The sequence below is a fragment of the Ranitomeya variabilis genome, chromosome 5, assembly GCF_051348905.1.
Source record: "Ranitomeya variabilis isolate aRanVar5 chromosome 5, aRanVar5.hap1, whole genome shotgun sequence".
Classification (NCBI taxonomy): Eukaryota; Metazoa; Chordata; class Amphibia; order Anura; family Dendrobatidae; genus Ranitomeya; species Ranitomeya variabilis.
In genome coordinates, this window is record NC_135236.1 from 245,687,463 (window position 1) to 245,711,431 (window position 23,969).

General features: G+C 46.0%; 38 non-coding genes across 38 annotated transcripts; all 38 read right to left on the bottom strand.

The window, feature by feature from the left end:
* Positions 1-151: 151 nt before the first annotated feature.
* Positions 152-223, bottom strand: TRNAD-GUC (transfer RNA aspartic acid (anticodon GUC)). The gene has a single exon. It is a non-coding gene; the product is annotated as a tRNA-Asp (tRNA).
* Positions 224-934: 711 nt separating this feature from the next.
* TRNAI-AAU (transfer RNA isoleucine (anticodon AAU)) lies at positions 935-1,008 on the bottom strand. Its single transcript has one exon. It is a non-coding gene; the product is annotated as a tRNA-Ile (tRNA).
* Positions 1,009-1,218: 210 nt separating this feature from the next.
* On the bottom strand, positions 1,219-1,290 carry TRNAD-GUC (transfer RNA aspartic acid (anticodon GUC)). Its single transcript has one exon. It is a non-coding gene; the product is annotated as a tRNA-Asp (tRNA).
* Positions 1,291-2,001: 711 nt separating this feature from the next.
* On the bottom strand, positions 2,002-2,075 carry TRNAI-AAU (transfer RNA isoleucine (anticodon AAU)). The gene has a single exon. It is a non-coding gene; the product is annotated as a tRNA-Ile (tRNA).
* A 209-nt stretch (positions 2,076-2,284) lies between these two features.
* On the bottom strand, positions 2,285-2,356 carry TRNAD-GUC (transfer RNA aspartic acid (anticodon GUC)). Its single transcript has one exon. It is a non-coding gene; the product is annotated as a tRNA-Asp (tRNA).
* Positions 2,357-3,067: 711 nt separating this feature from the next.
* Positions 3,068-3,141, bottom strand: TRNAI-AAU (transfer RNA isoleucine (anticodon AAU)). The gene has a single exon. It is a non-coding gene; the product is annotated as a tRNA-Ile (tRNA).
* Positions 3,142-4,134: 993 nt separating this feature from the next.
* Positions 4,135-4,208, bottom strand: TRNAI-AAU (transfer RNA isoleucine (anticodon AAU)). The gene has a single exon. It is a non-coding gene; the product is annotated as a tRNA-Ile (tRNA).
* Positions 4,209-4,418: 210 nt separating this feature from the next.
* On the bottom strand, positions 4,419-4,490 carry TRNAD-GUC (transfer RNA aspartic acid (anticodon GUC)). The gene has a single exon. It is a non-coding gene; the product is annotated as a tRNA-Asp (tRNA).
* A 711-nt stretch (positions 4,491-5,201) lies between these two features.
* Positions 5,202-5,275, bottom strand: TRNAI-AAU (transfer RNA isoleucine (anticodon AAU)). The gene has a single exon. It is a non-coding gene; the product is annotated as a tRNA-Ile (tRNA).
* Positions 5,276-5,485: 210 nt separating this feature from the next.
* On the bottom strand, positions 5,486-5,557 carry TRNAD-GUC (transfer RNA aspartic acid (anticodon GUC)). Its single transcript has one exon. It is a non-coding gene; the product is annotated as a tRNA-Asp (tRNA).
* Positions 5,558-6,268: 711 nt separating this feature from the next.
* On the bottom strand, positions 6,269-6,342 carry TRNAI-AAU (transfer RNA isoleucine (anticodon AAU)). The gene has a single exon. It is a non-coding gene; the product is annotated as a tRNA-Ile (tRNA).
* Positions 6,343-6,552: 210 nt separating this feature from the next.
* On the bottom strand, positions 6,553-6,624 carry TRNAD-GUC (transfer RNA aspartic acid (anticodon GUC)). The gene has a single exon. It is a non-coding gene; the product is annotated as a tRNA-Asp (tRNA).
* A 711-nt stretch (positions 6,625-7,335) lies between these two features.
* On the bottom strand, positions 7,336-7,409 carry TRNAI-AAU (transfer RNA isoleucine (anticodon AAU)). The gene has a single exon. It is a non-coding gene; the product is annotated as a tRNA-Ile (tRNA).
* Positions 7,410-7,619: 210 nt separating this feature from the next.
* On the bottom strand, positions 7,620-7,691 carry TRNAD-GUC (transfer RNA aspartic acid (anticodon GUC)). Its single transcript has one exon. It is a non-coding gene; the product is annotated as a tRNA-Asp (tRNA).
* A 711-nt stretch (positions 7,692-8,402) lies between these two features.
* Positions 8,403-8,476, bottom strand: TRNAI-AAU (transfer RNA isoleucine (anticodon AAU)). Its single transcript has one exon. It is a non-coding gene; the product is annotated as a tRNA-Ile (tRNA).
* Positions 8,477-9,469: 993 nt separating this feature from the next.
* On the bottom strand, positions 9,470-9,543 carry TRNAI-AAU (transfer RNA isoleucine (anticodon AAU)). The gene has a single exon. It is a non-coding gene; the product is annotated as a tRNA-Ile (tRNA).
* Positions 9,544-10,535: 992 nt separating this feature from the next.
* Positions 10,536-10,609, bottom strand: TRNAI-AAU (transfer RNA isoleucine (anticodon AAU)). The gene has a single exon. It is a non-coding gene; the product is annotated as a tRNA-Ile (tRNA).
* Positions 10,610-10,819: 210 nt separating this feature from the next.
* Positions 10,820-10,891, bottom strand: TRNAD-GUC (transfer RNA aspartic acid (anticodon GUC)). Its single transcript has one exon. It is a non-coding gene; the product is annotated as a tRNA-Asp (tRNA).
* Positions 10,892-11,602: 711 nt separating this feature from the next.
* TRNAI-AAU (transfer RNA isoleucine (anticodon AAU)) lies at positions 11,603-11,676 on the bottom strand. Its single transcript has one exon. It is a non-coding gene; the product is annotated as a tRNA-Ile (tRNA).
* Positions 11,677-11,886: 210 nt separating this feature from the next.
* On the bottom strand, positions 11,887-11,958 carry TRNAD-GUC (transfer RNA aspartic acid (anticodon GUC)). Its single transcript has one exon. It is a non-coding gene; the product is annotated as a tRNA-Asp (tRNA).
* Positions 11,959-12,669: 711 nt separating this feature from the next.
* TRNAI-AAU (transfer RNA isoleucine (anticodon AAU)) lies at positions 12,670-12,743 on the bottom strand. The gene has a single exon. It is a non-coding gene; the product is annotated as a tRNA-Ile (tRNA).
* Positions 12,744-12,953: 210 nt separating this feature from the next.
* On the bottom strand, positions 12,954-13,025 carry TRNAD-GUC (transfer RNA aspartic acid (anticodon GUC)). Its single transcript has one exon. It is a non-coding gene; the product is annotated as a tRNA-Asp (tRNA).
* Positions 13,026-13,736: 711 nt separating this feature from the next.
* TRNAI-AAU (transfer RNA isoleucine (anticodon AAU)) lies at positions 13,737-13,810 on the bottom strand. The gene has a single exon. It is a non-coding gene; the product is annotated as a tRNA-Ile (tRNA).
* Positions 13,811-14,020: 210 nt separating this feature from the next.
* On the bottom strand, positions 14,021-14,092 carry TRNAD-GUC (transfer RNA aspartic acid (anticodon GUC)). Its single transcript has one exon. It is a non-coding gene; the product is annotated as a tRNA-Asp (tRNA).
* Positions 14,093-14,803: 711 nt separating this feature from the next.
* Positions 14,804-14,877, bottom strand: TRNAI-AAU (transfer RNA isoleucine (anticodon AAU)). Its single transcript has one exon. It is a non-coding gene; the product is annotated as a tRNA-Ile (tRNA).
* Positions 14,878-15,870: 993 nt separating this feature from the next.
* Positions 15,871-15,944, bottom strand: TRNAI-AAU (transfer RNA isoleucine (anticodon AAU)). The gene has a single exon. It is a non-coding gene; the product is annotated as a tRNA-Ile (tRNA).
* Positions 15,945-16,154: 210 nt separating this feature from the next.
* Positions 16,155-16,226, bottom strand: TRNAD-GUC (transfer RNA aspartic acid (anticodon GUC)). Its single transcript has one exon. It is a non-coding gene; the product is annotated as a tRNA-Asp (tRNA).
* Positions 16,227-16,937: 711 nt separating this feature from the next.
* Positions 16,938-17,011, bottom strand: TRNAI-AAU (transfer RNA isoleucine (anticodon AAU)). Its single transcript has one exon. It is a non-coding gene; the product is annotated as a tRNA-Ile (tRNA).
* A 210-nt stretch (positions 17,012-17,221) lies between these two features.
* Positions 17,222-17,293, bottom strand: TRNAD-GUC (transfer RNA aspartic acid (anticodon GUC)). The gene has a single exon. It is a non-coding gene; the product is annotated as a tRNA-Asp (tRNA).
* A 711-nt stretch (positions 17,294-18,004) lies between these two features.
* On the bottom strand, positions 18,005-18,078 carry TRNAI-AAU (transfer RNA isoleucine (anticodon AAU)). The gene has a single exon. It is a non-coding gene; the product is annotated as a tRNA-Ile (tRNA).
* Positions 18,079-19,071: 993 nt separating this feature from the next.
* TRNAI-AAU (transfer RNA isoleucine (anticodon AAU)) lies at positions 19,072-19,145 on the bottom strand. The gene has a single exon. It is a non-coding gene; the product is annotated as a tRNA-Ile (tRNA).
* Positions 19,146-19,355: 210 nt separating this feature from the next.
* Positions 19,356-19,427, bottom strand: TRNAD-GUC (transfer RNA aspartic acid (anticodon GUC)). Its single transcript has one exon. It is a non-coding gene; the product is annotated as a tRNA-Asp (tRNA).
* Positions 19,428-20,138: 711 nt separating this feature from the next.
* On the bottom strand, positions 20,139-20,212 carry TRNAI-AAU (transfer RNA isoleucine (anticodon AAU)). Its single transcript has one exon. It is a non-coding gene; the product is annotated as a tRNA-Ile (tRNA).
* Positions 20,213-20,421: 209 nt separating this feature from the next.
* On the bottom strand, positions 20,422-20,493 carry TRNAD-GUC (transfer RNA aspartic acid (anticodon GUC)). The gene has a single exon. It is a non-coding gene; the product is annotated as a tRNA-Asp (tRNA).
* A 711-nt stretch (positions 20,494-21,204) lies between these two features.
* TRNAI-AAU (transfer RNA isoleucine (anticodon AAU)) lies at positions 21,205-21,278 on the bottom strand. Its single transcript has one exon. It is a non-coding gene; the product is annotated as a tRNA-Ile (tRNA).
* Positions 21,279-22,271: 993 nt separating this feature from the next.
* Positions 22,272-22,345, bottom strand: TRNAI-AAU (transfer RNA isoleucine (anticodon AAU)). Its single transcript has one exon. It is a non-coding gene; the product is annotated as a tRNA-Ile (tRNA).
* A 210-nt stretch (positions 22,346-22,555) lies between these two features.
* Positions 22,556-22,627, bottom strand: TRNAD-GUC (transfer RNA aspartic acid (anticodon GUC)). The gene has a single exon. It is a non-coding gene; the product is annotated as a tRNA-Asp (tRNA).
* A 711-nt stretch (positions 22,628-23,338) lies between these two features.
* On the bottom strand, positions 23,339-23,412 carry TRNAI-AAU (transfer RNA isoleucine (anticodon AAU)). Its single transcript has one exon. It is a non-coding gene; the product is annotated as a tRNA-Ile (tRNA).
* Positions 23,413-23,969: the final 557 nt, after the last annotated feature.

Sequence of the window (23,969 nt, forward strand, 5' to 3'; positions counted from 1 at the left end):
TCCGTTTTGGGGGGGATGGATTTATCACACATGTAGTGACTTTTGGTGGCAGTAAAGTGACAATCAAACAATAAAATATCAAAAGCTCCTGAATATGAATTTTTTGCCATCTCGATCAGCTTCTCGTAGCAAATTCAAGAATATAAGAGGCCTCCCCGTCGGGGAATCGAACCCCGGTCTCCCGCGTGACAGGCGGGGATACTTACCACTATACTAACGAGGATTGGCTGTGTCGTCACCTCTGACATCACAGTCCGATAAAGTGCACACGTGGTATGTGACTGATCAGATGAACCACTGTTGGCCAGGCTCCTTTTTCGTTTGGGCACTTTCAGACAAGGGAGGTGAGACTGTGAAGAAAACTGCCATTTTTGGGAGAGAAAGAGCAGCCGCCCTAATGATGGCAAAGCTGTCTATAGTGTCTGGGAGCTTTTGTCAAACTCTTGCTCAGCTGACCTATAATGGCCTCATTCAGACAGCTGTATTTTCAGCACAGCATACTGACCCTAGCATGACCTAATATCAAGTCTAATAAGTTAAAGATTGCAGCAGCTACATTGATACATCACCAGAACCGCCGTCAGTGCATGGTTACGGAAACAGAACTTCCATCAACATATGACTACATCAGCATACGAGTTCAACACAAGACCCATCATCAGTACATGAATACAGCACCAGAGCCACCATCAGCACATAAACACAGCACCAAGTTTAACACAGAGATCAATTGCAATGACTATACTATATGCTTGCTACAGGCTTTAAATAACACCACACCATAGGAACAGCTACTTCTCCAAATCAGTTAGGCATGCAATTCTACACAGAAAACACTATGAACAAAATGCGGAGTAAAAAGAAACAAGCTTCAGCATCTGCATCGACCCACCTGGGATGAAACGAGTGCACGGGACCTCTAAAAAGCTGTACTTGGCCCGTACGGGGATCGAACCCGCGACCTTGGCGTTATTAGCACCACGCTCTAACCAACTGAGCTAACCGGCCATGGGCGTGGCGTTTATCCCCTACGGAAAGAACTGGTAATAGGTATGAGTGCAATCATTCCGTTTTGGGGTGGGATGGATTTATCACACATGTAGTGACTTTTGGTGGCAGTAAAGTGACAATCAAACAATAAAATATCAAAAGCTCCTGAATATGAATTTTTTGCCATCTCGATCAGCTTCTCGTAGCAAATTCAAGAATATAAGAGGCCTCCCCGTCGGGGAATCGAACCCCGGTCTCCCGCGTGACAGGCGGGGATACTTACCACTATACTAACGAGGATTGGCTGTGTCGTCACCTCTGACATCACAGTCCGATAAAGTGCACACGTGGTATGTGACTGATCAGATGAACCACTGTTGGCCAGGCTCCTTTTTCGTTTGGGCACTTTCAGACAAGGGAGGTGAGACTGTGAAGAAAACTGCCATTTTTGGGAGAGAAAGAGCAGCCGCCCTAATGATGGCAAAGCTGTCTATAGTGTCTGGGAGCTTTTGTCAAACTCTTGCTCAGCTGACCTATAATGGCCTCATTCAGACAGCTGTATTTTCAGCACAGCATACTGACCCTAGCATGACCTAATATCAAGTCTAATAAGTTAAAGATTGCAGCAGCTACATTGATACATCACCAGAACCGCCGTCAGTGCATGGTTACGGAAACAGAACTTCCATCAGCATATGACTACATCAGCATACGAGTTCAACACAAGACCCATCATCAGTACATGAATACAGCACCAGAGCCACCATCAGCACATAAACACAGCACCAAGTTTAACACAGAGATCAATTGCAATGACTATACTATATGCTTGCTACAGGCTTTAAATAACACCACACCATAGGAACAGCTACTTCTCCAAATCAGTTAGGCATGCAATTCTACACAGAAAACACTATGAACAAAATGCGGAGTAAAAAGAAACAAGCTTCAGCATCTGCATCGACCCACCTGGGATGAAACGAGTGCACGGGACCTCTAAAAAGCTGTACTTGGCCCGTACGGGGATCGAACCCGCGACCTTGGCGTTATTAGCACCACGCTCTAACCAACTGAGCTAACCGGCCATGGGCGTGGCGTTTATCCCCTACGGAAAGAACTGGTAATAGGTATGAGCGCAATCATTCCGTTTTGGGGGGGATGGATTTATCACACATGTAGTGACTTTTGGTGGCAGTAAAGTGACAATCAAACAATAAAATATCAAAAGCTCCTGAATATGAATTTTTTGCCATCTCGATCAGCTTCTCGTAGCAAATTCAAGAATATAAGAGGCCTCCCCGTCGGGGAATCGAACCCCGGTCTCCCGCGTGACAGGCGGGGATACTTACCACTATACTAACGAGGATTGGCTGTGTCGTCACCTCTGACATCACAGTCCGATAAAGTGCACACGTGGTATGTGACTGATCAGATGAACGACTGTTGGCCAGGCTCCTTTTTCGTTTGGGCACTTTCAGACAAGGGAGGTGAGACTGTGAAGAAAACTGCCATTTTTGGGAGAGAAAGAGCAGCCGCCCTAATGATGGCAAAGCTGTCTATAGTGTCTGGGAGCTTTTGTCAAACTCTTGCTCAGCTGACCTATAATGGCCTCATTCAGACAGCTGTATTTTCAGCACAGCATACTGACCCTAGCATGACCTAATATCAAGTCTAATAAGTTAAAGATTGCAGCAGCTACATTGATACATCACCAGAACCGCCGTCAGTGCATGGTTACGGAAACAGAACTTCCATCAGCATATGACTACATCAGCATACGAGTTCAACACAAGACCCATCATCAGTACATGAATACAGCACCAGAGCCACCATCAGCACATAAACACAGCACCAAGTTTAACACAGAGATCAATTGCAATGACTATACTATATGCTTGCTACAGGCTTTAAATAACACCACACCATAGGAACAGCTACTTCTCCAAATCAGTTAGGCATGCAATTCTACACAGAAAACACTATGAACAAAATGCGGAGTAAAAAGAAACAAGCTTCAGCATCTGCATCGACCCACCTGGGATGAAACGAGTGCACGGGACCTCTAAAAAGCTGTACTTGGCCCGTACGGGGATCGAACCCGCGACCTTGGCGTTATTAGCACCACGCTCTAACCAACTGAGCTAACCGGCCATGGGCGTGGTGTTTATCCCCTACGGAAAGAACCGGTAATAGGTATGAGCGCAATCATTCCATTTTGGGGGGGGATGGATTTATCACACATGTAGTGACTTTTGGTGGCAGTAAAGTGACAATCAAACAATAAAATATCAAAAGCTCCTGAATATGAATTTTTTGCCATCTCGATCAGCTTCTCGTAGCAAATTCAAGAATATAAGAGGCCTCCCCGTCGGGGAATCGAACCCCGGACTCCCACGTGACAGGCGGGGATACTTACCACTATACTAACGAGGATTGGCTGTGTCGTCACCTCTGACATCACAGTCCGATAAAGTGCACACGTGGTATGTGACTGATCAGATGAACCACTGTTGGCCAGGCTCCTTTTTCGTTTGGGCACTTTCAGACAAGGGAGGTGAGACTGTGAAGAAAACTGCCATTTTTGGGAGAGAAAGAGCAGCCGCCCTAATGATGGCAAAGCTGTCTATAGTGTCTGGGAGCTTTTGTCAAACTCTTGCTCAGCTGACCTATAATGGCCTCATTCAGACAGCTGTATTTTCAGCACAGCATACTGACCCTAGCATGACCTAATATCAAGTCTAATAAGTTAAAGATTGCAGCAGCTACATTGATACATCACCAGAACCGCCGTCAGTGCATGGTTACGGAAACAGAACTTCCATCAGCATATGACTACATCAGCATACGAGTTCAACACAAGACCCATCATCAGTACATGAATACAGCACCAGAGCCACCATCAGCACATAAACACAGCACCAAGTTTAACACAGAGATCAATTGCAATGACTATACTATATGCTTGCTACAGGCTTTAAATAACACCACACCATAGGAACAGCTACTTCTCCAAATCAGTTAGGCATGCAATTCTACACAGAAAACACTATGAACAAAATGCGGAGTAAAAAGAAACAAGCTTCAGCATCTGCATCGACCCACCTGGGATGAAACGAGTGCACGGGACCTCTAAAAAGCTGTACTTGGCCCGTACGGGGATCGAACCCGCGACCTTGGCGTTATTAGCACCACGCTCTAACCAACTGAGCTAACCGGCCATGGGCGTGGCGTTTATCCCCTACGGAAAGAACTGGTAATAGGTATGAGCGCAATCATTCCGTTTTGGGGGGGGATGGATTTATCACACATGTAGTGACTTTTGGTGGCAGTAAAGTGACAATCAAACAATAAAATATCAAAAGCTCCTGAATATGAATTTTTTGCCATCTCGATCAGCTTCTCGTAGCAAATTCAAGAATATAAGAGGCCTCCCCGTCGGGGAATCGAACCCCGGTCTCCCGCGTGACAGGCGGGGATACTTACCACTATACTAACGAGGATTGGCTGTGTCGTCACCTCTGACATCACAGTCCGATAAAGTGCACACGTGGTATGTGACTGATCAGATGAACCACTGTTGGCCAGGCTCCTTTTTCGTTTGGGCACTTTCAGACAAGGGAGGTGAGACTGTGAAGAAAACTGCCATTTTTGGGAGAGAAAGAGCAGCCGCCCTAATGATGGCAAAGCTGTCTATAGTGTCTGGGAGCTTTTGTCAAACTCTTGCTCAGCTGACCTATAATGGCCTCATTCAGACAGCTGTATTTTCAGCACAGCATACTGACCCTAGCATGACCTAATATCAAGTCTAATAAGTTAAAGATTGCAGCAGCTACATTGATACATCACCAGAACCGCCGTCAGTGCATGGTTACGGAAACAGAACTTCCATCAGCATATGACTACATCAGCATACGAGTTCAACACAAGACCCATCATCAGTACATGAATACAGCACCAGAGCCACCATCAGCACATAAACACAGCACCAAGTTTAACACAGAGATCAATTGCAATGACTATACTATATGCTTGCTACAGGCTTTAAATAACACCACACCATAGGAACAGCTACTTCTCCAAATCAGTTAGGCATGCAATTCTACACAGAAAACACTATGAACAAAATGCGGAGTAAAAAGAAACAAGCTTCAGCATCTGCATCGACCCACCTGGGATGAAACGAGTGCACGGGACCTCTAAAAAGCTGTACTTGGCCCGTACGGGGATCGAACCCGCGACCTTGGCGTTATTAGCACCACGCTCTAACCAACTGAGCTAACCGGCCATGGGCGTGGCGTTTATCCCCTACGGAAAGAACCGGTAATAGGTATGAGCGCAATCATTCCGTTTTGGGGGGGGATGGATTTATCACACATGTAGTGACTTTTGGTGGCAGTAAAGTGACAATCAAACAATAAAATATCAAAAGCTCCTGAATATGAATTTTTTGCCATCTCGATCAGCTTCTCGTAGCAAATTCAAGAATATAAGAGGCCTCCCCGTCGGGGAATCGAACCCCGGTCTCCCGCGTGACAGGCGGGGATACTTACCACTATACTAACGAGGATTGGCTGTGTCGTCACCTCTGACATCACAGTCCGATAAAGTGCACACGTGGTATGTGACTGATCAGATGAACCACTGTTGGCCAGGCTCCTTTTTCGTTTGGGCACTTTCAGACAAGGGAGGTGAGACTGTGAAGAAAACTGCCATTTTTGGGAGAGAAAGAGCAGCCGCCCTAATGATGGCAAAGCTGTCTATAGTGTCTGGGAGCTTTTGTCAAACTCTTGCTCAGCTGACCTATAATGGCCTCATTCAGACAGCTGTATTTTCAGCACAGCATACTGACCCTAGCATGACCTAATATCAAGTCTAATAAGTTAAAGATTGCAGCAGCTACATTGATACATCACCAGAACCGCCGTCAGTGCATGGTTACGGAAACAGAACTTCCATCAGCATATGACTACATCAGCATACGAGTTCAACACAAGACCCATCATCAGTACATGAATACAGCACCAGAGCCACCATCAGCACATAAACACAGCACCAAGTTTAACACAGAGATCAATTGCAATGACTATACTATATGCTTGCTACAGGCTTTAAATAACACCACACCATAGGAACAGCTACTTCTCCAAATCAGTTAGGCATGCAATTCTACACAGAAAACACTATGAACAAAATGCGGAGTAAAAAGAAACAAGCTTCAGCATCTGCATCGACCCACCTGGGATGAAACGAGTGCACGGGACCTCTAAAAAGCTGTACTTGGCCCGTACGGGGATCGAACCCGCGACCTTGGCGTTATTAGCACCACGCTCTAACCAACTGAGCTAACCGGCCATGGGCGTGGCGTTTATCCCCTACGGAAAGAACCGGTAATAGGTATGAGCGCAATCATTCCGTTTTGGGGGGGGATGGATTTATCACACATGTAGTGACTTTTGGTGGCAGTAAAGTGACAATCAAACAATAAAATATCAAAAGCTCCTGAATATGAATTTTTTGCCATCTCGATCAGCTTCTCGTAGCAAATTCAAGAATATAAGAGGCCTCCCCGTCGGGGAATCGAACCCCGGTCTCCCGCGTGACAGGCGGGGATACTTACCACTATACTAACGAGGATTGGCTGTGTCGTCACCTCTGACATCACAGTCCGATAAAGTGCACACGTGGTATGTGACTGATCAGATGAACCACTGTTGGCCAGGCTCCTTTTTCGTTTGGGCACTTTCAGACAAGGGAGGTGAGACTGTGAAGAAAACTGCCATTTTTGGGAGAGAAAGAGCAGCCGCCCTAATGATGGCAAAGCTGTCTATAGTGTCTGGGAGCTTTTGTCAAACTCTTGCTCAGCTGACCTATAATGGCCTCATTCAGACAGCTGTATTTTCAGCACAGCATACTGACCCTAGCATGACCTAATATCAAGTCTAATAAGTTAAAGATTGCAGCAGCTACATTGATACATCACCAGAACCGCCGTCAGTGCATGGTTACGGAAACAGAACTTCCATCAGCATATGACTACATCAGCATACGAGTTCAACACAAGACCCATCATCAGTACATGAATACAGCACCAGAGCCACCATCAGCACATAAACACAGCACCAAGTTTAACACAGAGATCAATTGCAATGACTATACTATATGCTTGCTACAGGCTTTAAATAACACCACACCATAGGAACAGCTACTTCTCCAAATCAGTTAGGCATGCAATTCTACACAGAAAACACTATGAACAAAATGCGGAGTAAAAAGAAACAAGCTTCAGCATCTGCATCGACCCACCTGGGATGAAACGAGTGCACGGGACCTCTAAAAAGCTGTACTTGGCCCGTACGGGGATCGAACCCGCGACCTTGGCGTTATTAGCACCACGCTCTAACCAACTGAGCTAACCGGCCATGGGCGTGGTGTTTATCCCCTACGGAAAGAACTGGTAATAGGTATGAGCGCAATCATTCCGTTTTGGGGGGGGATGGATTTATCACACATGTAGTGACTTTTGGTGGCAGTAAAGTGACAATCAAACAATAAAATATCAAAAGCTCCTGAATATGAATTTTTTGCCATCTCGATCAGCTTCTCGTAGCAAATTCAAGAATATAAGAGGCCTCCCCGTCGGGGAATCGAACCCCGGTCTCCCGCGTGACAGGCGGGGATACTTACCACTATACTAACGAGGATTGGCTGTGTCGTCACCTCTGACATCACAGTCCGATAAAGTGCACACGTGGTATGTGACTGATCAGATGAACCACTGTTGGCCAGGCTCCTTTTTCGTTTGGGCACTTTCAGACAAGGGAGGTGAGACTGTGAAGAAAACTGCCATTTTTGGGAGAGAAAGAGCAGCCGCCCTAATGATGGCAAAGCTGTCTATAGTGTCTGGGAGCTTTTGTCAAACTCTTGCTCAGCTGACCTATAATGGCCTCATTCAGACAGCTGTATTTTCAGCACAGCATACTGACCCTAGCATGACCTAATATCAAGTCTAATAAGTTAAAGATTGCAGCAGCTACATTGATACATCACCAGAACCGCCGTCAGTGCATGGTTACGGAAACAGAACTTCCATCAGCATATGACTACATCAGCATACGAGTTCAACACAAGACCCATCATCAGTACATGAATACAGCACCAGAGCCACCATCAGCACATAAACACAGCACCAAGTTTAACACAGAGATCAATTGCAATGACTATACTATATGCTTGCTACAGGCTTTAAATAACACCACACCATAGGAACAGCTACTTCTCCAAATCAGTTAGGCATGCAATTCTACACAGAAAACACTATGAACAAAATGCGGAGTAAAAAGAAACAAGCTTCAGCATCTGCATCGACCCACCTGGGATGAAACGAGTGCACGGGACCTCTAAAAAGCTGTACTTGGCCCGTACGGGGATCGAACCCGCGACCTTGGCGTTATTAGCACCACGCTCTAACCAACTGAGCTAACCGGCCATGGGCGTGGCGTTTATCCCCTACGGAAAGAACTGGTAATAGGTATGAGCGCAATCATTCCGTTTTGGGGGGGGATGGATTTATCACACATGTAGTGACTTTTGGTGGCAGTAAAGTGACAATCAAACAATAAAATATCAAAAGCTCCTGAATATGAATTTTTTGCCATCTCGATCAGCTTCTCGTAGCAAATTCAAGAATATAAGAGGCCTCCCCGTCGGGGAATCGAACCCCGGTCTCCCACGTGACAGGCAGGGATACTTACCACTATACTAACGAGGATTGGCTGTGTCGTCACCTCTGACATCACAGTCCGATAAAGTGCACACGTGGTATGTGACTGATCAGATGAACCACTGTTGGCCAGGCTCCTTTTTCGTTTGGGCACTTTCAGACAAGGGAGGTGAGACTGTGAAGAAAACTGCCATTTTTGGGAGAGAAAGAGCAGCCGCCCTAATGATGGCAAAGCTGTCTATAGTGTCTGGGAGCTTTTGTCAAACTCTTGCTCAGCTGACCTATAATGGCCTCATTCAGACAGCTGTATTTTCAGCACAGCATACTGACCCTAGCATGACCTAATATCAAGTCTAATAAGTTAAAGATTGCAGCAGCTACATTGATACATCACCAGAACCGCCGTCAGTGCATGGTTACGGAAACAGAACTTCCATCAGCATATGACTACATCAGCATACGAGTTCAACACAAGACCCATCATCAGTACATGAATACAGCACCAGAGCCACCATCAGCACATAAACACAGCACCAAGTTTAACACAGAGATCAATTGCAATGACTATACTATATGCTTGCTACAGGCTTTAAATAACACCACACCATAGGAACAGCTACTTCTCCAAATCAGTTAGGCATGCAATTCTACACAGAAAACACTATGAACAAAATGCGGAGTAAAAAGAAACAAGCTTCAGCATCTGCATCGACCCACCTGGGATGAAACGAGTGCACGGGACCTCTAAAAAGCTGTACTTGGCCCGTACGGGGATCGAACCCGCGACCTTGGCGTTATTAGCACCACGCTCTAACCAACTGAGCTAACCGGCCATGGGCGTGGCGTTTATCCCCTACGGAAAAAACTGGTAATAGGTATGAGCGCAATCATTCCGTTTTGGGGGGGATGGATTTATCACACATGTAGTGACTTTTGGTGGCAGTAAAGTGACAATCAAACAATAAAATATCAAAAGCTCCTGAATATGAATTTTTTGCCATCTCGATCAGCTTCTCGTAGCAAATTCAAGAATATAAGAGGCCTCCCCATCGGGGAATCGAACCCCGGTCTCCCGCGTGACAGGCGGGGATACTTACCACTATACTAACGAGGATTGGCTGTGTCGTCACCTCTGACATCACAGTCCGATAAAGTGCACACGTGGTATGTGACTGATCAGATGAACCACTGTTGGCCAGGCTCCTTTTTCGTTTGGGCACTTTCAGACAAGGGAGGTGAGACTGTGAAGAAAACTGCCATTTTTGGGAGAGAAAGAGCAGCCGCCCTAATGATGGCAAAGCTGTCTATAGTGTCTGGGAGCTTTTGTCAAACTCTTGCTCAGCTGACCTATAATGGCCTCATTCAGACAGCTGTATTTTCAGCACAGCATACTGACCCTAGCATGACCTAATATCAAGTCTAATAAGTTAAAGATTGCAGCAGCTACATTGATACATCACCAGAACCGCCGTCAGTGCATGGTTACGGAAACAGAACTTCCATCAGCATATGACTACATCAGCATACGAGTTCAACACAAGACCCATCATCAGTACATGAATACAGCACCAGAGCCACCATCAGCACATAAACACAGCACCAAGTTTAACACAGAGATCAATTGCAATGACTATACTATATGCTTGCTACAGGCTTTAAATAACACCACACCATAGGAACAGCTACTTCTCCAAATCAGTTAGGCATGCAATTCTACACAGAAAACACTATGAACAAAATGCGGAGTAAAAAGAAACAAGCTTCAGCATCTGCATCGACCCACCTGGGATGAAACGAGTGCACGGGACCTCTAAAAAGCTGTACTTGGCCCGTACGGGGATCGAACCCGCGACCTTGGCGTTATTAGCACCACGCTCTAACCAACTGAGCTAACCGGCCATGGGCGTGGCGTTCATCCCCTACGGAAAGAACTGGTAATAGGTATGAGCGCAATCATTCCGTTTTGGGGGGGGATGGATTTATCACACATGTAGTGACTTTTGGTGGCAGTAAAGTGACAATCAAACAATAAAATATCAAAAGCTCCTGAATATGAATTTTTTGCCATCTCGATCAGCTTCTCGTAGCAAATTCAAGAATATAAGAGGCCTCCCCGTCGGGGAATCGAACCCCGGTCTCCCGCGTGACAGGCGGGGATACTTACCACTATACTAACGAGGATTGGCTGTGTCGTCACCTCTGACATCACAGTCCGATAAAGTGCACACGTGGTATGTGACTGATCAGATGAACCACTGTTGGCCAGGCTCCTTTTTCGTTTGGGCACTTTCAGACAAGGGAGGTGAGACTGTGAAGAAAACTGCCATTTTTGGGAGAGAAAGAGCAGCCGCCCTAATGATGGCAAAGCTGTCTATAGTGTCTGGGAGCTTTTGTCAAACTCTTGCTCAGCTGACCTATAATGGCCTCATTCAGACAGCTGTATTTTCAGCACAGCATACTGACCCTAGCATGACCTAATATCAAGTCTAATAAGTTAAAGATTGCAGCAGCTACATTGATACATCACCAGAACCGCCGTCAGTGCATGGTTACGGAAACAGAACTTCCATCAGCATATGACTACATCAGCATACGAGTTCAACACAAGACCCATCATCAGTACATGAATACAGCACCAGAGCCACCATCAGCACATAAACACAGCACCAAGTTTAACACAGAGATCAATTGCAATGACTATACTATATGCTTGCTACAGGCTTTAAATAACACCACACCATAGGAACAGCTACTTCTCCAAATCAGTTAGGCATGCAATTCTACACAGAAAACACTATGAACAAAATGCGGAGTAAAAAGAAACAAGCTTCAGCATCTGCATCGACCCACCTGGGATGAAACGAGTGCACGGGACCTCTAAAAAGCTGTACTTGGCCCGTACGGGGATCGAACCCGCGACCTTGGCGTTATTAGCACCACGCTCTAACCAACTGAGCTAACCGGCCATGGGCGTGGCGTTTATCCCCTACGGAAAGAACTGGTAATAGGTATGAGCGCAATCATTCCGTTTTGGGGGGGGATGGATTTATCACACATGTAGTGACTTTTGGTGGCAGTAAAGTGACAATCAAACAATAAAATATCAAAAGCTCCTGAATATGAATTTTTTGCCATCTCGATCAGCTTCTCGTAGCAAATTCAAGAATATAAGAGGCCTCCCCGTCGGGGAATCGAACCCCGGTCTCCCGCGTGACAGGCGGGGATACTTACCACTATACTAACGAGGATTGGCTGTGTCGTCACCTCTGACATCACAGTCCGATAAAGTGCACACGTGGTATGTGACTGATCAGATGAACCACTGTTGGCCAGGCTCCTTTTTCGTTTGGGCACTTTCAGACAAGGGAGGTGAGACTGTGAAGAAAACTGCCATTTTTGGGAGAGAAAGAGCAGCCGCCCTAATGATGGCAAAGCTGTCTATAGTGTCTGGGAGCTTTTGTCAAACTCTTGCTCAGCTGACCTATAATGGCCTCATTCAGACAGCTGTATTTTCAGCACAGCATACTGACCCTAGCATGACCTAATATCAAGTCTAATAAGTTAAAGATTGCAGCAGCTACATTGATACATCACCAGAACCGCCGTCAGTGCATGGTTACGGAAACAGAACTTCCATCAGCATATGACTACATCAGCATACGAGTTCAACACAAGACCCATCATCAGTACATGAATACAGCACCAGAGCCACCATCAGCACATAAACACAGCACCAAGTTTAACACAGAGATCAATTGCAATGACTATACTATATGCTTGCTACAGGCTTTAAATAACACCACACCATAGGAACAGCTACTTCTCCAAATCAGTTAGGCATGCAATTCTACACAGAAAACACTATGAACAAAATGCGGAGTAAAAAGAAACAAGCTTCAGCATCTGCATCGACCCACCTGGGATGAAACGAGTGCACGGGACCTCTAAAAAGCTGTACTTGGCCCGTACGGGGATCGAACCCGCGACCTTGGCGTTATTAGCACCACGCTCTAACCAACTGAGCTAACCGGCCATGGGCGTGGCGTTTATCCCCTACGGAAAGAACTGGTAATAGGTATGAGCGCAATCATTCTGTTTTGGGGGGGGATGGATTTATCACACATGTAGTGACTTTTGGTGGCAGTAAAGTGACAATCAAACAATAAAATATCAAAAGCTCCTGAATATGAATTTTTTGCCATCTCGATCAGCTTCTCGTAGCAAATTCAAGAATATAAGAGGCCTCCCCGTCGGGGAATCGAACCCCGGTCTCCCGCGTGACAGGCGGGGATACTTACCACTATACTAACGAGGATTGGCTGTGTCGTCACCTCTGACATCACAGTCCGATAAAGTGCACACGTGGTATGTGACTGATCAGATGAACCACTGTTGGCCAGGCTCCTTTTTCGTTTGGGCACTTTCAGACAAGGGAGGCGAGACTGTGAAGAAAACTGCCATTTTTGGGAGAGAAAGAGCAGACGCCCTAATGATGGCAAAGCTGTCTATAGTGTCTGGGAGCTTTTGTCAAACTCTTGCTCAGCTGACCTATAATGGCCTCATTCAGACAGCTGTATTTTCAGCACAGCATACTGACCCTAGCATGACCTAATATCAAGTCTAATAAGTTAAAGATTGCAGCAGCTACATTGATACATCACCAGAACCGCCGTCAGTGCATGGTTACGGAAACAGAACTTCCATCAGCATATGACTACATCAGCATACGAGTTCAACACAAGACCCATCATCAGTACATGAATACAGCACCAGAGCCACCATCAGCACATAAACACAGCACCAAGTTTAACACAGAGATCAATTGCAATGACTATACTATATGCTTGCTACAGGCTTTAAATAACACCACACCATAGGAACAGCTACTTCTCCAAATCAGTTAGGCATGCAATTCTACACAGAAAACACTATGAACAAAATGCGGAGTAAAAAGAAACAAGCTTCAGCATCTGCATCGACCCACCTGGGATGAAACGAGTGCACGGGACCTCTAAAAAGCTGTACTTGGCCCGTACGGGGATCGAACCCGCGACCTTGGCGTTATTAGCACCACGCTCTAACCAACTGAGCTAACCGGCCATGGGCGTGGCGTTTATCCCCTACGGAAAGAACCGGTAATAGGTATGAGCGCAATCATTCCGTTTTGGGGGGGGATGGATTTATCACACATGTAGTGACTTTTGGTGGCAGTAAAGTGACAATCAAACAATAAAATATCAAAAGCTCCTGAATATGAATTTTTTGCCATCTCGATCAGCTTCTCGTAGCAAATTCAAGAATATAAGAGGCCTCCCCGTCGGGGAATCGAACCCCGGTCTCCCGCGTGACAGGCGGGGATACTTACCACTATACTAACGAGGATTGGCTGTGTCGTCACCTCTGACATCACAGTCCGATAAAGTGCACACGTGGTATGTGACTGATCAGATGAACCACTGTTGGCCAGGCTCCTTTTTCGTTTGGGCACTTTCAGACAAGGGAGGTGAGACTGTGAAGAAAACTGCCATTTTTGGGAGAGAAAGAGCAGCCGCCCTAATGATGGCAAAGCTGTCTATAGTGTCTGGGAGCTTTTGTCAAACTCTTGCTCAGCTGACCTATAATGGCCTCATTCAGACAGCTGTATTTTCAGCACAGCATACTGACCCTAGCATGACCTAATATCAAGTCTAATAAGTTAAAGATTGCAGCAGCTACATTGATACATCACCAGAACCGCCGTCAGTGCATGGTTACGGAAACAGAACTTCCATCAGCATATGACTACATCAGCATACGAGTTCAACACAAGACCCATCATCAGTACATGAATACAGCACCAGAGCCACCATCAGCACATAAACACAGCACCAAGTTTAACACAGAGATCAATTGCAATGACTATACTATATGCTTGCTACAGGCTTTAAATAACACCACACCATAGGAACAGCTACTTCTCCAAATCAGTTAGGCATGCAATTCTACACAGAAAACACTATGAACAAAATGCGGAGTAAAAAGAAACAAGCTTCAGCATCTGCATCGACCCACCTGGGATGAAACGAGTGCACGGGACCTCTAAAAAGCTGTACTTGGCCCGTACGGGGATCGAACCCGCGACCTTGGCGTTATTAGCACCACGCTCTAACCAACTGAGCTAACCGGCCATGGGCGTGGCGTTTATCCCCTACGGAAAGAACCGGTAATAGGTATGAGCGCAATCATTCCGTTTTGGGGGGGGATGGATTTATCACACATGTAGTGACTTTTGGTGGCAGTAAAGTGACAATCAAACAATAAAATATCAAAAGCTCCTGAATATGAATTTTTTGCCATCTCGATCAGCTTCTCGTAGCAAATTCAAGAATATAAGAGGCCTCCCCGTCGGGGAATCGAACCCCGGTCTCCCACGTGACAGGCGGGGATACTTACCACTATACTAACGAGGATTGGCTGTGTCGTCACCTCTGACATCACAGTCCGATAAAGTGCACACGTGGTATGTGACTGATCAGATGAACCACTGTTGGCCAGGCTCCTTTTTCGTTTGGGCACTTTCAGACAAGGGAGGTGAGACTGTGAAGAAAACTGCCATTTTTGGGAGAGAAAGAGCAGCCGCCCTAATGATGGCAAAGCTGTCTATAGTGTCTGGGAGCTTTTGTCAAACTCTTGCTCAGCTGACCTATAATGGCCTCATTCAGACAGCTGTATTTTCAGCACAGCATACTGACCCTAGCATGACCTAATATCAAGTCTAATAAGTTAAAGATTGCAGCAGCTACATTGATACATCACCAGAACCGCCGTCAGTGCATGGTTACGGAAACAGAACTTCCATCAGCATATGACTACATCAGCATACGAGTTCAACACAAGACCCATCATCAGTACATGAATACAGCACCAGAGCCACCATCAGCACATAAACACAGCACCAAGTTTAACACAGAGATCAATTGCAATGACTATACTATATGCTTGCTACAGGCTTTAAATAACACCACACCATAGGAACAGCTACTTCTCCAAATCAGTTAGGCATGCAATTCTACACAGAAAACACTATGAACAAAATGCGGAGTAAAAAGAAACAAGCTTCAGCATCTGCATCGACCCACCTGGGATGAAACGAGTGCACGGGACCTCTAAAAAGCTGTACTTGGCCCGTACGGGGATCGAACCCGCGACCTTGGCGTTATTAGCACCACGCTCTAACCAACTGAGCTAACCGGCCATGGGCATGGCGTTTATCCCCTACGGAAAGAACTGGTAATAGGTATGAGCGCAATCATTCCGTTTTGGGGGGGGATGGATTTATTACACATGTAGTGACTTTTGGTGGCAGTAAAGTGACAATCAAACAATAAAATATCAAAAGCTCCTGAATATGAATTTTTTGCCATCTCGATCAGCTTCTCGTAGCAAATTCAAGAATATAAGAGGCCTCCCCGTCGGGGAATCGAACCCCGGTCTCCCGCGTGACAGGCGGGGATACTTACCACTATACTAACGAGGATTGGCTGTGTCGTCACCTCTGACATCACAGTCCGATAAAGTGCACACGTGGTATGTGACTGATCAGATGAACCACTGTTGGCCAGGCTCCTTTTTCGTTTGGGCACTTTCAGACAAGGGAGGTGAGACTGTGAAGAAAACTGCCATTTTTGGGAGAGAAAGAGCAGCCGCCCTAATGATGGCAAAGCTGTCTATAGTGTCTGGGAGCTTTTGTCAAACTCTTGCTCAGCTGACCTATAATGGCCTCATTCAGACAGCTGTATTTTCAGCACAGCATACTGACCCTAGCATGACCTAATATCAAGTCTAATAAGTTAAAGATTGCAGCAGCTACATTGATACATCACCAGAACCGCCGTCAGTGCATGGTTACGGAAACAGAACTTCCATCAGCATATGACTACATCAGCATACGAGTTCAACACAAGACCCATCATCAGTACATGAATACAGCACCAGAGCCACCATCAGCACATAAACACAGCACCAAGTTTAACACAGAGATCAATTGCAATGACTATACTATATGCTTGCTACAGGCTTTAAATAACACCACACCATAGGAACAGCTACTTCTCCAAATCAGTTAGGCATGCAATTCTACACAGAAAACACTATGAACAAAATGCGGAGTAAAAAGAAACAAGCTTCAGCATCTGCATCGACCCACCTGGGATGAAACGAGTGCACGGGACCTCTAAAAAGCTGTACTTGGCCCGTACGGGGATCGAACCCGCGACCTTGGCGTTATTAGCACCACGCTCTAACCAACTGAGCTAACCGGCCATGGGCGTGGCGTTTATCCCCTACGGAAAGAACCGGTAATAGGTATGAGCGCAATCATTCCGTTTTGGGGGGGGATGGATTTATCACACATGTAGTGACTTTTGGTGGCAGTAAAGTGACAATCAAACAATAAAATATCAAAAGCTCCTGAATATGAATTTTTTGCCATCTCGATCAGCTTCTCGTAGCAAATTCAAGAATATAAGAGGCCTCCCCGTCGGGGAATCGAACCCCGGTCTCCCGCGTGACAGGCGGGGATACTTACCACTATACTAACGAGGATTGGCTGTGTCGTCACCTCTGACATCACAGTCCGATAAAGTGCACACGTGGTATGTGACTGATCAGATGAACCACTGTTGGCCAGGCTCCTTTTTCGTTTGGGCACTTTCAGACAAGGGAGGTGAGACTGTGAAGAAAACTGCCATTTTTGGGAGAGAAAGAGCAGCCGCCCTAATGATGGCAAAGCTGTCTATAGTGTCTGGGAGCTTTTGTCAAACTCTTGCTCAGCTGACCTATAATGGCCTCATTCAGACAGCTGTATTTTCAGCACAGCATACTGACCCTAGCATGACCTAATATCAAGTCTAATAAGTTAAAGATTGCAGCAGCTACATTGATACATCACCAGAACCGCCGTCAGTGCATGGTTACGGAAACAGAACTTCCATCAGCATATGACTACATCAGCATACGAGTTCAACACAAGACCCATCATCAGTACATGAATACAGCACCAGAGCCACCATCAGCACATAAACACAGCACCAAGTTTAACACAGAGATCAATTGCAATGACTATACTATATGCTTGCTACAGGCTTTAAATAACACCACACCATAGGAACAGCTACTTCTCCAAATCAGTTAGGCATGCAATTCTACACAGAAAACACTATGAACAAAATGCGGAGTAAAAAGAAACAAGCTTCAGCATCTGCATCGACCCACCTGGGATGAAACGAGTGCACGGGACCTCTAAAAAGCTGTACTTGGCCCGTACGGGGATCGAACCCGCGACCTTGGCGTTATTAGCACCACGCTCTAACCAACTGAGCTAACCGGCCATGGGCGTGGCGTTTATCCCCTACGGAAAGAACCGGTAATAGGTATGAGCGCAATCATTCCGTTTTGGGGGGGGATGGATTTATCACACATGTAGTGACTTTTGGTGGCAGTAAAGTGACAATCAAACAATAAAATATCAAAAGCTCCTGAATATGAATTTTTTGCCATCTCGATCAGCTTCTCGTAGCAAATTCAAGAATATAAGAGGCCTCCCCGTCGGGGAATCGAACCCCGGTCTCCCACGTGACAGGCGGGGATACTTACCACTATACTAACGAGGATTGGCTGTGTCGTCACCTCTGACATCACAGTCCGATAAAGTGCACACGTGGTATGTGACTGATCAGATGAACCACTGTTGGCCAGGCTCCTTTTTCGTTTGGGCACTTTCAGACAAGGGAGGTGAGACTGTGAAGAAAACTGCCATTTTTGGGAGAGAAAGAGCAGCCGCCCTAATGATGGCAAAGCTGTCTATAGTGTCTGGGAGCTTTTGTCAAACTCTTGCTCAGCTGACCTATAATGGCCTCATTCAGACAGCTGTATTTTCAGCACAGCATACTGACCCTAGCATGACCTAATATCAAGTCTAATAAGTTAAAGATTGCAGCAGCTACATTGATACATCACCAGAACCGCCGTCAGTGCATGGTTACGGAAACAGAACTTCCATCAGCATATGACTACATCAGCATACGAGTTCAACACAAGACCCATCATCAGTACATGAATACAGCACCAGAGCCACCATCAGCACATAAACACAGCACCAAGTTTAACACAGAGATCAATTGCAATGACTATACTATATGCTTGCTACAGGCTTTAAATAACACCACACCATAGGAACAGCTACTTCTCCAAATCAGTTAGGCATGCAATTCTACACAGAAAACACTATGAACAAAATGCGGAGTAAAAAGAAACAAGCTTCAGCATCTGCATCGACCCACCTGGGATGAAACGAGTGCACGGGACCTCTAAAAAGCTGTACTTGGCCCGTACGGGGATCGAACCCGCGACCTTGGCGTTATTAGCACCACGCTCTAACCAACTGAGCTAACCGGCCATGGGCATGGCGTTTATCCCCTACGGAAAGAACTGGTAATAGGTATGAGCGCAATCATTCCGTTTTGGGGGGGGATGGATTTATTACACATGTAGTGACTTTTGGTGGCAGTAAAGTGACAATCAAACAATAAAATATCAAAAGCTCCTGAATATGAATTTTTTGCCATCTCGATCAGCTTCTCGTAGCAAATTCAAGAATATAAGAGGCCTCCCCGTCGGGGAATCGAACCCCGGTCTCCCGCGTGACAGGCGGGGATACTTACCACTATACTAACGAGGATTGGCTGTGTCGTCACCTCTGACATCACAGTCCGATAAAGTGCACACGTGGTATGTGACTGATCAGATGAACCACTGTTGGCCAGGCTCCTTTTTCGTTTGGGCACTTTCAGACAAGGGAGGTGAGACTGTGAAGAAAACTGCCATTTTTGGGAGAGAAAGAGCAGCCGCCCTAATGATGGCAAAGCTGTCTATAGTGTCTGGGAGCTTTTGTCAAACTCTTGCTCAGCTGACCTATAATGGCCTCATTCAGACAGCTGTATTTTCAGCACAGCATACTGACCCTAGCATGACCTAATATCAAGTCTAATAAGTTAAAGATTGCAGCAGCTACATTGATACATCACCAGAACCGCCGTCAGTGCATGGTTACGGAAACAGAACTTCCATCAGCATATGACTACATCAGCATACGAGTTCAACACAAGACCCATCATCAGTACATGAATACAGCACCAGAGCCACCATCAGCACATAAACACAGCACCAAGTTTAACACAGAGATCAATTGCAATGACTATACTATATGCTTGCTACAGGCTTTAAATAACACCACACCATAGGAACAGCTACTTCTCCAAATCAGTTAGGCATGCAATTCTACACAGAAAACACTATGAACAAAATGCGGAGTAAAAAGAAACAAGCTTCAGCATCTGCATCGACCCACCTGGGATGAAACGAGTGCACGGGACCTCTAAAAAGCTGTACTTGGCCCGTACGGGGATCGAACCCGCGACCTTGGCGTTATTAGCACCACGCTCTAACCAACTGAGCTAACCGGCCATGGGCGTGGCGTTTATCCCCTACGGAAAGAACTGGTAATAGGTATGAGCGCAATCATTCCGTTTTGGGGGGGATGGATTTATCACACATGTAGTGACTTTTGGTGGCAGTAAAGTGACAATCAAACAATAAAATATCAAAAGCTCCTGAATATGAATTTTTTGCCATCTCGATCAGCTTCTCGTAGCAAATTCAAGAATATAAGAGGCCTCCCCGTCGGGGAATCGAACCCCGGTCTCCCGCGTGACAGGCGGGGATACTTACCACTATACTAACGAGGATTGGCTGTGTCGTCACCTCTGACATCACAGTCCGATAAAGTGCACACGTGGTATGTGACTGATCAGATGAACCACTGTTGGCCAGGCTCCTTTTTCGTTTGGGCACTTTCAGACAAGGGAGGTGAGACTGTGAAGAAAACTGCCATTTTTGGGAGAGAAAGAGCAGCCGCCCTAATGATGGCAAAGCTGTCTATAGTGTCTGGGAGCTTTTGTCAAACTCTTGCTCAGCTGACCTATAATGGCCTCATTCAGACAGCTGTATTTTCAGCACAGCATACTGACCCTAGCATGACCTAATATCAAGTCTAATAAGTTAAAGATTGCAGCAGCTACATTGATACATCACCAGAACCGCCGTCAGTGCATGGTTACGGAAACAGAACTTCCATCAGCATATGACTACATCAGCATACGAGTTCAACACAAGACCCATCATCAGTACATGAATACAGCACCAGAGCCACCATCAGCACATAAACACAGCACCAAGTTTAACACAGAGATCAATTGCAATGACTATACTATATGCTTGCTACAGGCTTTAAATAACACCACACCATAGGAACAGCTACTTCTCCAAATCAGTTAGGCATGCAATTCTACACAGAAAACACTATGAACAAAATGCGGAGTAAAAAGAAACAAGCTTCAGCATCTGCATCGACCCACCTGGGATGAAACGAGTGCACGGGACCTCTAAAAAGCTGTACTTGGCCCGTACGGGGATCGAACCCGCGACCTTGGCGTTATTAGCACCACGCTCTAACCAACTGAGCTAACCGGCCATGGGCGTGGCGTTTATCCCCTACGGAAAGAACCGGTAATAGGTATGAGCGCAATCATTCCGTTTTGGGGGGGGATGGATTTATCACACATGTAGTGACTTTTGGTGGCAGTAAAGTGACAATCAAACAATAAAATATCAAAAGCTCCTGAATATGAATTTTTTGCCATCTCGATCAGCTTCTCGTAGCAAATTCAAGAATATAAGAGGCCTCCCCGTCGGGGAATCGAACCCCGGTCTCCCACGTGACAGGCGGGGATACTTACCACTATACTAACGAGGATTGGCTGTGTCGTCACCTCTGACATCACAGTCCGATAAAGTGCACACGTGGTATGTGACTGATCAGATGAACCACTGTTGGCCAGGCTCCTTTTTCGTTTGGGCACTTTCAGACAAGGGAGGTGAGACTGTGAAGAAAACTGCCATTTTTGGGAGAGAAAGAGCAGCCGCCCTAATGATGGCAAAGCTGTCTATAGTGTCTGGGAGCTTTTGTCAAACTCTTGCTCAGCTGACCTATAATGGCCTCATTCAGACAGCTGTATTTTCAGCACAGCATACTGACCCTAGCATGACCTAATATCAAGTCTAATAAGTTAAAGATTGCAGCAGCTACATTGATACATCACCAGAACCGCCGTCAGTGCATGGTTACGGAAACAGAACTTCCATCAGCATATGACTACATCAGCATACGAGTTCAACACAAGACCCATCATCAGTACATGAATACAGCACCAGAGCCACCATCAGCACATAAACACAGCACCAAGTTTAACACAGAGATCAATTGCAATGACTATACTATATGCTTGCTACAGGCTTTAAATAACACCACACCATAGGAACAGCTACTTCTCCAAATCAGTTAGGCATGCAATTCTACACAGAAAACACTATGAACAAAATGCGGAGTAAAAAGAAACAAGCTTCAGCATCTGCATCGACCCACCTGGGATGAAACGAGTGCACGGGACCTCTAAAAAGCTGTACTTGGCCCGTACGGGGATCGAACCCGCGACCTTGGCGTTATTAGCACCACGCTCTAACCAACTGAGCTAACCGGCCATGGGCGTGGCGTTTATCCCCTACGGAAAGAACCGGTAATAGGTATGAGCGCAATCATTCCGTTTTGGGGGGGGATGGATTTATCACACATGTAGTGACTTTTGGTGGCAGTAAAGTGACAATCAAACAATAAAATATCAAAAGCTCCTGAATATGAATTTTTTGCCATCTCGATCAGCTTCTCGTAGCAAATTCAAGAATATAAGAGGCCTCCCCGTCGGGGAATCGAACCCCGGTCTCCCGCGTGACAGGCGGGGATACTTACCACTATACTAACGAGGATTGGCTGTGTCGTCACCTCTGACATCACAGTCCGATAAAGTGCACACGTGGTATGTGACTGATCAGATGAACCACTGTTGGCCAGGCTCCTTTTTCGTTTGGGCACTTTCAGACAAGGGAGGTGAGACTGTGAAGAAAACTGCCATTTTTGGGAGAGAAAGAGCAGCCGCCCTAATGATGGCAAAGCTGTCTATAGTGTCTGGGAGCTTTTGTCAAACTCTTGCTCAGCTGACCTATAATGGCCTCATTCAGACAGCTGTATTTTCAGCACAGCATACTGACCCTAGCATGACCTAATATCAAGTCTAATAAGTTAAAGATTGCAGCAGCTACATTGATACATCACCAGAACCGCCGTCAGTGCATGGTTACGGAAACAGAACTTCCATCAGCATATGACTACATCAGCATACGAGTTCAACACAAGACCCATCATCAGTACATGAATACAGCACCAGAGCCACCATCAGCACATAAACACAGCACCAAGTTTAACACAGAGATCAATTGCAATGACTATACTATATGCTTGCTACAGGCTTTAAATAACACCACACCATAGGAACAGCTACTTCTCCAAATCAGTTAGGCATGCAATTCTACACAGAAAACACTATGAACAAAATGCAGAGTAAAAAGAAACAAGCTTCAGCATCTGCATCGACCCACCTGGGATGAAACGAGTGCACGGGACCTCTAAAAAGCTGTACTTGGCCCGTACGGGGATCGAACCCGCGACCTTGGCGTTATTAGCACCACGCTCTAACCAACTGAGCTAACCGGCCATGGGCGTGGCGTTTATCCCCTACGGAAAGAACTGGTAATAGGTATGAGCGCAATCATTCCGTTTTGGGGGGGGATGGATTTATCACACATGTAGTGACTTTTGGTGGCAGTAAAGTGACAATCAAACAATAAAATATCAAAAGCTCCTGAATATGAATTTTTTGCCATCTCGATCAGCTTCTCGTAGCAAATTCAAGAATATAAGAGGCCTCCCCGTTGGGGAATCGAACCCCGGTCTCCCGCGTGACAGGCGGGGATACTTACCACTATACTAACGAGGATTGGCTGTGTCGTCACCTCTGACATCACAGTCCGATAAAGTGCACACGTGGTATGTGACTGATCACATGAACCACTGTTGGCCAGGCTCCTTTTTCGTTTGGGCACTTTCAGACAAGGGAGGTGAGACTGTGAAGAAAACTGCCATTTTTGGGAGAGAAAGAGCAGCCGCCCTAATGATGGCAAAGCTGTCTATAGTGTCTGGGAGCTTTTGTCAAACTCTTGCTCAGCTGACCTATAATGGCCTCATTCAGACAGCTGTATTTTCAGCACAGCA